We start from the raw sequence: 10,506 nt of genomic DNA, 5'->3' as shown, positions 1-10,506 counted from the left end.
AAGAAAACAAAAATAACGACCTTATTCAACAATTCGTCTCCTCCGTGCCATGTGATTTATAAAGTGCTTAAACTCAATATAGACTGATTTCAAGACATCTCAAATTTCATTTAATTATTCAAGACAGACAATGAGAGCAAAATCTCAAGCCACTGAGCGGTTGTTAATGATCCATTAATTAATATAATATTTTGTATAATCTCGTTATGCTTAGTATAGACACAATAACTAAAGCCACTAGAACAAAAACATCTATGAGATGCATTTTGCCAATCCACTGTATTTTAATCCTTAGGATCTCTTTTGGTAACTAAATCTACTAAATGACTAAAACCCAAATTACTTGAGCTTGTAGTTAAAGCAGAAGAGATCATGTTGAAATAACAGTGCTCGTATTTACACCTTTACACCATAAGAGTGCAGTATATAACAAAATATTAAATTCTTCTCAGTGGCGCCGACACAGAAGACATCTGACATTTACATTTTACAAGTATGGCATACATTTTCAAAACTCTTAGTACTAATCTCACAAGAGATCGACAAAAATTCACTTTTCTCAAACATTTCAGAAAAGAAGTGTTTTGTCTACATAAACATAGCAACTTCCTTTTAAAATGCTATTGAAGCTTCTCTTCTCATCAGTTCAAAGTGTGTGTGTGTGTGTGTGTAAGAGAGACACACAGCGAGCAAACTAGTCTACAAGACATATTTTATCACACCATCTGATAATATATTAAACAAATAGTGTAACAAACTTTAGAGATTTTATGTCAGTTGTGTAAGTTAGGTATTTGTAAGTGTATTTTCTGATGTGATAAGACCGCTGCAGCCTGTGTTATTGTAACATCTTTAATCACATTTTAATTACATAATTTTTTATTAGTAATATGCATTGCATTGCATTGCAACTTTAAAGGTGATTTTCTCAGTATTTAGATTTTTTTGCACCCAATATTTATATTCTTTATAAAAGTTGACTCGTCCACGCCCTCCTAAAACGGCTCGTTCTAACACGACCCACATGTCTACATCACTATGTGGGAAGATTTGCATAACGCTGCCCAAATGTTCACGCAAAGAACGAAGGTGTAACTTTTATTCTGGCTGTAATATTGTTGCTGAGGGGTGTAAACATTTCCGTCACACGCTTGAGGTGTTCGGCCAATCACAACGCACTGGATAGCTGGCCAATCACACACACCTCGCTTTTCAGACCGATGAGCTTTGTAAAAATCAACGCGTTTCAGAAAGGCGGGGCATAGAGGAGAAACAATAATGTACAGTATGTGGAAAATAATGTGTTTTTTTAACCTTAAACCGCATAAACACCTTTCATTACACCAAATACACAACATAATGTTCTTTTTAGCAACATAATATGACCTCTTTAAACAAACTTGACTTGACTTAAACTGTTCTGGAACAGTGTTGTAAATACAACTTAACCACTGATTTCTAGTCGTGTCCTCTTTTGGAAAACCAAACAAAGTAGTTTCGCTTTCATAACGAAGCACACAGCGTCTTCACGACATGGCGGCGGCGGAAACAATACTACAGCGAGAATAAAAGTTACGCCTTCTGTCTTTGCGTGAACATTTGGGCGGCGTTATGCAAATCTTCCCACATAGTGATGTAGACATGTGGGGGCGTGTTAGAACGAGCCGTTTTAGGTAGGCGTGGCTGACTCTTAACTTTTATAAAGAATATCTCTTTGGATTTGAGACTTTAGTCTTTGCAACTTTACAGATCTTCTTTATGCACCAAGAGCTTGTAACACTCCAAAGAGAAAGGAACAATTGAAATAGCATCATATGACCCCTTTAACAATTAGATATAGTCAATGCATAATCAATGCAAGCGTTTTACAGGCTGTTATGATGATGAAATCAGCTCCATACATTAGACATATTAAATATATTAGATTTAAGTTGTGCCATCTTTTACGAAAATATAAATGATTTATGTCAATACATTTCCGGGTTTCCTGGTAGGGGATGGGGAATCACAAGATGATGTATCTGATATGGGCGTGGCTTCCAACGGCACACGTGGATGTGGGCGGGGTTGTATCGGGGATGGGCGTGGCTTCCAACGGCATACGTGGATGTGGGCGGGGTTGGATGTCCACCGTAGGCTGCAGCGAAACCTACTTCGGATTGAGAAGCTTTCATACAAGTGAATGAGAGGGTCACATCTCTACAGTAAGAGGTGTTTTAAAAACACTTTTAGCTGTATTTGCATTAAGGTATTCAGCTGATGTTTCACCTCATGCTTGCTTTCTTTATTTACCGTTAATGTTATTGACTTAATAAATGGATACACGCCCATTTTTTTTCCCACAAAACGAAAGTAGATGTAAGATCAGTGCCCTGCCCTGCCTCCCCAGAGTAAGGCATGCACGTGATCTGAACTGATCTGAGCATCTGAGCTGTGTCAGATACACCATGCGTGCTCAGCTGTGACTCCTTCACTGGGTAAGAAACTAATCTGAGTGTCCACTCGCTTTTATCAGCTGCGCATGTTTAGCTTTATTAGGGAAGCGAGCGGATTGCAAGGTTATCTGCAGGAAAATGACACTCTCACAGACTCCAGTTTTAAGTGAACTTGTCTGAGCAGTATTCGCGGAGCTTGCTTGTGTTATCAGATTTGTTTTGGCTCACAGCGCTGTTTGATCTGCAGTTTTAATGATAAAATTGGCTTATTTTATACAGATCGCGACGCTAGGATGTCGATAGACGTGAGCTGAGAACGTATCATGTGTTAAATCTAGGTTAGAGAAGATTCAGACACTTCAGACATGTCATGCAATCAAACACGGCTGATTCAGACCATCAGCTCATTAGTAGAGACTCAGAGACCTGAAATGGGTGTCAGACAAAAGGTGTAGTGCTGACAAATGTAAGAGATCCTGATCTGCCCAAAAAATCCACGTGATTTTTTTTGTGTGTGTGTGTGTGTGTGTGTGTTGTTGTCATTTATTTTAATGCTTTATTTCCATGTTCTATATCCTTACTCTCAAACTCAGTGTCTGCTATGAAACAGTAATGTCTATGGAAAGTCACGAAAGAGATGAAGTGTTGCCTCTTTGCTGTTTATTGACAGCATGAATCTGTATTTATTGATCCTGAGTTCTGTGGACATTGGTTTATAAGCAAACTGAAAGCAATATGGAGTTCTTACAAATCATGTGACCATTTGTGTGTTATGGAGCAATGGGTAAATTTCCTTTCCTCATTCTCATGCTCTTTGCAGGCATCATCTCAGAATGAAGTGTCCTCGATGCAATCATGTGTCTTCAGAAAAGGCAAAATTCTGCTGCGAGTGTGGATTCAACCTGTCATCTCTCTCAACTGAGACAGCACCAGGTAGGTGCTTGAGTCTAAATACAGTAGATCACATTTCTCTCCTTACAATTTGCTGTTGTTAGTTATTTTACATGTTTCTTACAAATATTTGTTTTCTTATTTTGGATGCTTATTTTTGTCCATACATTCATTTTTTTTCTCTCGTTTTGTTTTAATCAAATAATGAACATACAATTTAATACGTATATGAAAGACATTTTCACTGTGTGGTAGAAATTCCCCTACACACCTGACTTACGTTTACCTGGGGTCTCGTCTATGGTGACACATCTCCAAAGTATCTACTGGCAGCGCTAATGAATTACTACTCCTGGCGCATCTCTAGAGTTGGATGACGTCTCGCCCCTTTTGATCACTTAGGACTAAGATCTCTAGTGTTCGACTAAGCTGCTGTGCAGCAGTAACAGACAGACTCCTGACAATGCCTTTGAATATGCTTTAATCATGGCCGGGAGGACCTCATACCAATCACAGAGAATCCCCCCAACAAAAAGAATACAAGAGCTTATATAGCAAAGTGCATAGCAAAAACAACATCATGTCACGGTGAAGGAATTTCCCTTGCTGTAATTTTGAGTGGCTCAATAGCGCGATTAGGGATGGAACGATTACCGGTTTCACGATAAATCACGATAAAATGCCCTGACGGTTAGGATCATCGTTTAAAATTTAATTATCATCAAAACCGTGTTTGATTATCGCGATTTTGAAAACTCGCGGTAAATCCTGTCCAGCCAGCATCAGTCTGACGCAGAAGCTGCATGCAGTGTTGTTGTTGTTGTTTGCACGAGACGAAATGGCGGAAGACGGTGACAGCGCTCGGGAGATTTTTCAGCCATCTAAGAGGACCAAATCGGTGATCTGGTCGTATTATGGCTTTTACAAGAGTCCTGAAGGCAGTTTAATCGAGGACGGTCACCCTGTCTGCCGATCTTGCAAGAAGAAAGTAGCTGCAAAAGGGGGAAACGCATCAAATTTGCTCCGTCATCTTCGTGACCACCACACACTGTTATATAGTGAATGCAAGGCAACTTTTGGTTACACTTTACTTCACCAGATGTTACCTTGACAACGCTGCGCGTGCATGCAGCATTCAGTACTCCATCAGTTGTTGCAAATAAATATTTCTTATTATTATTATTCTTATTTTATTCAAATATTGTCTAATTGTCTTATTAAACGTTTTCAAACTAAACTTGCTTACACTACCGTCTTAAATCATATTTCTATCACTGACGAAATATGTTGTCTTACATTTAAAATAGACAAACTGAATTAGCCTATTCTATTTATGGTTTGTATGTGAACTCGAAATCAACCCCAACTTCGCTTTAAAAAGCATCACAAGATCTCCTAACCGAAGATCACATGATCACAAACGGAAATCACATTGTATATATACATGTATATGAATGTGTATATATATATATTTTGTGTGTGTATATACAGTGTATATATATATGTGATTTATTGTTATTATTATTATTATTAGGGTTTCATGTTAATGTTAATTTAATGTTTATGCTAAAAAAGTGCATATAGCTGCTAATTGTATTTGTTGTTTTTAGATTTTCAAATATAAAACTTATTGAAATGTTTTCAGTGTGTGTATCAGTTCTTTTTGAACATTTTCATCTAATTTGAACAAAACCGTGATAATATTGATAATCGTGATAACTTTGGTCACTATAATTGTGATATGAAATTTTCATACCGTTACATCCCTAAGCCCGATATGCTGTATTGCGCTATATATATATATATATGTGTGTGTACATACAGGTGCATCTCAAAAAAATGTAATATCGTGAAAAAGTTATTATTTTTTGTAACTTATTCTAGATTCATTATATGTAAAGTGCAACGTTTCAAAAGTTTTTTTTTGGTTTCATTTTAATGATTAGAGCTTACAGTTCACGAAAGTCAAAAATCCAGCATCTCAAAATATTAAAATATTTACATTTGAGTTTCATTAAATGGCCATCCCTACAGTATACAGGTGCATCTCAATAAATTAGAATGTCGTGTAAATTTAAAGTTGACTGGAAGGAAGAAATTGGGTAGGAAAAGGTGCACAAGCAACAGGGATAACCGCACGCTTGAGAATACTGTTAAGCAAAGCCTATTCAAACACTTGGGAGAGCTTCACTGAAGCTGGAGTCAGTGCATCAAGAGTCTCCACACTCAGACGTCTTCAGGAAAAGTGTTACCAAGCCACTTCTGAAACGGAAACAACGTCAGAAGCATTTTACCTGGGCTGTGGAGAAAAAGATCTGGACTGTTGTTCAGTGCTCCAAAGTCCTCTTTTCAGATGAAAGTAAATTTTGCATTTCATTTGGAAATCAAGCTCTGGAGGAAGACTGAAGAGGCACAGAATCCAAGCTACTTGAAGTCCAGTGTGAAGTTTCTGAAGTCAGTGATGATTTGGGAGCCGTGACATCTGCTGGTGTTGGGCCATTGTGTTTTCAATTCAATTCAAGTTTTTTGTATAGCGCTTTTCACGATACAAATCGTTGCAAAGCAACTTTACAGAAAATTGAGTTTCTACAATATTTAGTAGTAGCTTTTCAGTGGTGACTGTCAGTTAATGTGCATATGGCAGAAATCAAGTTCAAAGTCAATGCAGCCATCAACCAGGAGATTTTGGAGCACTTTATGCTTCCATCTGCTGACAAGCTTTATGGAGAAGCTGATTTCCTTTTCCAGCAGGACTCAGCACCTGCCCACAGCGCCAAAACCACTTCCAAGTGGTTTGCTGACCATGATATATGACTGTGCTTGATTGGCCAGCCAACATGCCTGTCCTGAAGCCCATAGAGAATCTATGGGATATTTTCAAGAGAAAGATACGAAACAGTTGATCCAACAATACAGACGAGCTGAAGGCTATTAATAATTTCAGACAGATGTAGGCCTGGGCGATAAAACGGTACCGATATTTATCGACTGTACACCTTCATCAATAACGATATAGAAAAATTTTGATATAGGCACATGCTACGAGTGACGCAGACAGCTCAAATGATGAAAAAATGGTACAATCGAATGTTAGGAGTGCGTCAGGGAGCGTCATCAGTGGAGCGCGAGATGCGGTGATGACGTAAGTGATGTTGTAGATTAATGTTTTGTTAGTCTAGCCCACGAGACGCGCCGCTGCTGCGTTATTCATTCAAAATGTTAGAGAAATATAGAAGCTCAATGCGGAGAATATCTTGATTAAGTTCAAACTGAAACAAGCCATTCATACAGAACGCATATTCAGCGCATTTTCTAGACGGACAAATATGAGTGCTGCACTCGCGTCTCACACGAGATGTAGCCATGCAAAGTTAAAACAGTTTAAAATTCGGCTCTTTGGATTAAGCAGTGCATAAATACATGAGGCTGTTTTGTTCATAATTATGCAATTTATAAAATTATATTTGATTTATATGAGTTAATTTAGAGGTAATGCACTTTTTTTTTTTTATAGACAGTTATTTTCTTTGCAATGACAATTTAATGTGCTACATTATTTTGTGTGCCTCCTGTGGCCTGTAAACAAGACAAAAGTTTAACCTATTTAATCTGCATATAAAACATTAGAAATTAGATATGTTTAATTTTTATTTTGTGTTTGCCCGTTAAAACAAAAAAATATTTGTTGTTTGTCAATAAATTGAGTTAATTTAAAAACACAGTGGTTAACTGTAAACATTTTTTTCTATTGCTGTTTGTTATAAAAAAATTAAATAATTATCGATACAGAACGATATGAAACATTATATCGTTGATACATTTTTTTTAGCTATATCACCCAGCCTTAGACAGATGTCTCGTCCTGTCCATATTGCAACACACACTCTATGGAACATTTTGTTCTCTAAAGGGTACAAATGTCAAGCCTGCAAGAAAGGGAAATGAAATTTATGATTGTATTTTTGAAAACTTTTATTATATTATTGAATAAAATATTAGTTAATTATCAAAGAAGTAATGCACTTTTTTTTTTTTATAGACAGTTATTTTCTTTGCAATGACAATTTAATGTGCTACATTATTTTGTGTGCCTCCTGTGGCCTGTAAACAAGACAAAAGTTTAACCTATTTAATCTGCATATAAAACATTAGAAATTAGATATGTTTAATTTTTATTTTGTGTTTGACTGTTAAAACAAAAAAATATTTGTTGTTTGTCAATAAATTGAGTTAATTTAAAAATACAGTGGTTAACTGTAAACATTTTTTTCTATTGCTGTTTGTTATAAAAAATTTAAATAATTATCGATACAGAACGATATGAAACATTATATCGTTGATACATTTTTTTAGCTATATCACCCAGCCTTAGACAGATGTCTCGTCCTGTCCATATTGCAGCAGACAATCTATGGAACATTTTGTTCTCTAAAGGGTACAAATGTCAAGCCTGCAAGAAAGGGAAATGAAATTTATGATTGTATTTTTGAAAACAGTCTTTTATTATATTATTGAATAAAATATTAGTTAATTATCAAAGAAAGAAAAAAATAATAGCCATAATATGGACTATTGTAAATGCTGTGATACTGTGATATCCTTCTCACATTGCTGAATTCACCATTAACTGTTCACCTGAACAGTTTATGTTGTTTTATATGGTATCATTGAAATCCTTGACCATCAAAACCCAGGGTTAGACATTAAGATAACACTTTACAATAAGGGTACTTGAATAATCATGTGCTAATGCCTAAATTAATACTTAAAGGGGTCATATGCTGCTGCTAAAAAGAACATTATGTTGTGTATTTGGTGTAATGAAATGTGTTTATGCGGTTTAAAGTTAAAAAAACACATTATTTTCCACATACTGTACATTATTGTTTCTCCTCTATGCCCCGCCTTTCTGAAACTCATCGGTCTGAAAAGCGAGGTGTTCTGTGATTGGCCAGCTATCCAGTGTGTTGTGATTGGCCGAATACCTCAAGTGTGTGACGGAAATGTTACGCCCCTCACCATACTGTGATGCCGTGTCCAGCCGGAGCGACGAGACAAAAACATTAAAACCCATTATAAACGAGGCATTTGTTGCATCCAGTGGGGACATAATTATGGATTATAATGACTTATACTGTCTTTTTACACGGTGCTTGCAACTTTACAGATCTTCTTTATGCACCAAGAGCTTGTAACACTCCAAAGAGAAAGGAAAAAAAATGAAATCGCATCATATGACCCCTTTAATTCATCAAATACTAATGATTATTAAAGGGGTTAACTAATCATGAATTAATGAAGAGCTATACTGGAGTCATATGGATTCACGCATGAATAACGGCAGCCTTAATTACATGTTAGTACATGTTTGATAGTTAATGCATTAATTAACATTTATGGGTAAACTAAATCAAACAGCCTCTTTAAGAAATAATAAGAAATATGCTGACTTTGAAATAAATTAAAATAATTTAATATCATAATTTGAGCTTTTGACATCTTCAACTTTATAATTGATCTTGTGTGTTTTGTGTTGTTCTCTTTCCCTTTAAACTCACCCTGCTGTGACTTATAAATAAACTAAATAAAAATAAAACCTCAAAATCCACAAAGAACATTTGTAGAACAATCCTAAAGAAATGCCCGGAAACCGTTCACTGTGCATCCAGACGCAGGCCGTGATGATACCGTTCCTCCGCTCTCTGACTTCTTGAAAATACACACACATCCACTTCTCTTAACCGGCTAAATACTCGCTGTGTTAGTACATGTGTATTTGATCATAAGTATAAAATAAATCATGAGCTGAGTTTAGTAGGTAGTTAACTGAGTTAATTATGATTGGGCCCCCTCAAGTAAAGTCATGTCAGAATAATGAGAATAACGAGCCATGAGTTCATGTTAGTGTATGGGTAGTTAATAATGAGTTAATTATTGTGGACCCTCTCAAGTAAAGTCATAACAAAATATGTGTATTTGCCATTTGTTTATGGCAAAGCTGAAGATGTAAAAAGTTCACATTTTTAAATAACAGTTAAAACAATTATAGTATTAAATTCTTTTAATTTATTTCAAAGTCAGCGTATTTCTTATTATTTCTTAGAGAGGCTGTTTGATTAATTTTCCCCAAAAATGTTAATGAATGCATTAACGATCAAACATGTACTTAAGGCTGCCGTTATTCATGCGTGAATCCATATGACTCCAGCTGTAGTTAAGGATAGCTCTTCATTAATTCATGATTAGTTAACACCTTTAAAGTCCCCCTATGGTGAAAATCTCATTTTTTATGTTCTTTATTTGTCTGTGTGGTGTTTTTAATATGCTTTTAGACAAACCATGTGCCAATCCATTTATCAACACCATTGCTGAGTATTTTTGTAGTTTCTCAAAGGCAGTCGCGGTTTGACGGTTTGAAACAGCCTTTGTTTTGCTACGTCACAAAACTCAATACCCAGTCGCGTCGAGGGATCCTATCCTCATTAACTGATTAACTGTGCTGCAAAGGGTCTAGTGAGAAGCCAGCCAGGTTAATCTGGTAACAGTAATATTTTTTTCTGTAGATGTTTCGCTAACTGTTAATATTTTCACGATGTCATGTGCTGTTAGCGCTTATTTATTTGTATTTAGAACCGCTAACTTGAAGAATAACCCGCGGCAGCAGTGTAAAAGTAGCGCGATTTGGAATCACAAACTTGGCTGCATTTGAGTCTTCAAGGCATTTTGAGGACACAACATCGTCAAGTAAGTAAATGTAACCAATGTTACAGTATCCACTGTTAGTTGTCCGCTAGTAAACACAGTTTTATCAGTCATTATCCGCGTACGAACCAGCGCAAACAGATAATGTTACCTCACAAAGTTAGCCATCAGTCTCCTTGCTTACATTGAGCATACCAACTTATTTCTGATGCATACACTCTAAAAAAATGCTGGGTTAAATATAACCCAGCACTGGGTTAAAAAGGGACAAACCCAGCTATTGGGTTGTTTTGACCCAGCGGTTGGGTTCAAAACATCCCAACTGCTGGATCAAAGCAACCCAATTGCTGGGTTTGTCCCTTTTTAACCCAGCATTTTTTAGAGTGTATGGCGTTTACTACAGTTCAGTACAGTTCAGGAGGCGCTGGCTGGTGTGTGACTGAGTGGAGGCGGGGCTAATTAGCATATTCATAGATCC

The 10,506-nt window shown here is 36.5% G+C and overlaps 1 long non-coding RNA gene across 1 annotated transcript in view; it reads left to right on the top strand.

Moving 5' to 3' along the window:
- Positions 1-2,383: 2,383 nt before the first annotated feature.
- The window catches only part of LOC107573658 (uncharacterized), a 9,239-nt gene continuing 1,116 nt past the window's right edge, over positions 2,384-10,506 (top strand). The window contains exons 1-2 of the long non-coding RNA XR_001607549.1: positions 2,384-2,477; positions 3,256-3,368. This is a non-coding gene — a long non-coding RNA (uncharacterized lncRNA). The remainder of the gene's footprint in view (positions 2,478-3,255; positions 3,369-10,506) is intronic.

This window comes from Sinocyclocheilus grahami, unplaced genomic scaffold (genome assembly GCF_001515645.1).
Source record: "Sinocyclocheilus grahami isolate Dianchi unplaced genomic scaffold, SAMN03320097.WGS_v1.1 scaffold1995.1, whole genome shotgun sequence".
NCBI lineage: Eukaryota > Metazoa > Chordata > Actinopteri > Cypriniformes > Cyprinidae > Sinocyclocheilus > Sinocyclocheilus grahami.
Note: the sequence above shows the minus strand (reverse complement) of the source record. Positions and strands in the feature narration are given on the sequence as shown.